Genomic DNA, 1,562 nt, shown 5'->3' with positions numbered 1-1,562 from the left:
ATACTAACACAGGAATCCATCAACATTTAACATTGTTGCAATTATTCTGCTTGGGGTCTTTTTAAGTTCATGTATCATTGATGTGCATTTACAGTACCACAATCCCTTAACACTCAAAGGAATAGTTCACCCAAAAATGAACATTTCCTGATTATTTACTCACCCCCACACCATCCAAGATGTATATGACTTTCTTTTTTCAGCCAAATAGAAATGAAGGTTTTGGAGTAAGTAAACAGGGTCCAACATAGACCAACATTGAAGGCTGCTTCAAAGTGATCCACACAACCCCTGTCAACAAATAAGGGTCTTCTCTGGTGGAAAACAAAATCCGTCATTTTCAGGAAAAGAAAAAAAAAACATACATACATGCATGCATACGTACACACATACATACATAAAACAATTCTAATCTATACTTTTCAACTACAAATGGCATTCACTTGCATTAGATGAAGAAATATCCTGGAATGTTTTCCATGGAATCTGCATCTTGCATGGTCTGGAGGTGAGTAAATAATCAGAACATTATCATTTTTGGGTGAAATATTCCTTTAAATACAACACTAATGATATCCAAGGGTTCTGTAGCATGTGTTTACACAACCAACTGCAGCATGCTTCTACACTTCATCTGCACAGAACAAGCTGCATGTCCAGATGATGCTCTGGAGTTCTACCACATGCTTCTTCTTCACAGTCCCCCTAACATCATCTGGATCCTTCCCATTAACACACGACCAGCTGGTGCTCCATTTCACCTCATTAACTGCCCCCACTGTCTAGGGCTAAAAATGTTACTCTGAGAATGAAATTGTTGCACTTGTATGCCCTGTGTAGACTTCTTGTTCATTACACTACTGTAACACATCAGAAAGCATGTTAGATAGAAACCTATTGGAATTCTGTAGAACATTATACTTTCAAAACAGAGTTATTATAGTTAACTTAAACCATAAAAACATTTTGATTACTTGAAATAAAATAAATAATAACTAAAATAAAATATATACCATTATATAACATAAACAATTGAATTTGAAGTACTAAAATAACTCAAACTAAATGAACTCAAACTAAAAACTTAATAAAAACTATACAAACATGTTTGTTTTTTTAATTTCCATAAATCAAATGACATAAAAAGAAAATGTAAATTAAAATATGAACAAAAACTATAATAGTATATCAAGGATACTAAAAAATGCTTCAAAAGGACGCATATATATACACAATATTAACAGGTGGCATATGCCAGAGAAAAGAAAATGGCAAGAATTTACAGTTAAAAAAAAAATAGGATTAAAAGCGCCCTCTAGTGGAGAAAACATCTCCATACAGAGATAAGTAAAGATTTAATTAACTTGACCAAATGCAAATAGCATCAATAATACAACACAACAACATCAGTAGCTGACAACAAAATTTCAAATCATATTTAAAAAATAATAATAATAATTCCCATTGGCTATAAGCCAATTAATGCATTAATTAATTTTGGTAGTTAGGAAATCATAATTACTAAAAACTTAAATCTATTGTAATTTATCTTTTTATTATTA

General features: G+C 31.6%; 1 protein-coding gene across 1 annotated transcript in view; it reads right to left on the bottom strand.

The window, feature by feature from the left end:
• Positions 1-1,562, bottom strand: part of prkg1 (protein kinase cGMP-dependent 1) — a 147,875-nt gene that overhangs the window by 141,710 nt on the left and 4,603 nt on the right. The window lies entirely within an intron of this gene.

This window comes from Sinocyclocheilus anshuiensis, unplaced genomic scaffold, assembly GCF_001515605.1.
Source record: "Sinocyclocheilus anshuiensis isolate Anshui unplaced genomic scaffold, SAMN03320099.WGS_v1.1 scaffold466, whole genome shotgun sequence".
NCBI classification, from domain to species: Eukaryota; Metazoa; Chordata; class Actinopteri; order Cypriniformes; family Cyprinidae; genus Sinocyclocheilus; species Sinocyclocheilus anshuiensis.
This window is presented reverse-complemented; position numbering and strand designations above follow the sequence as displayed.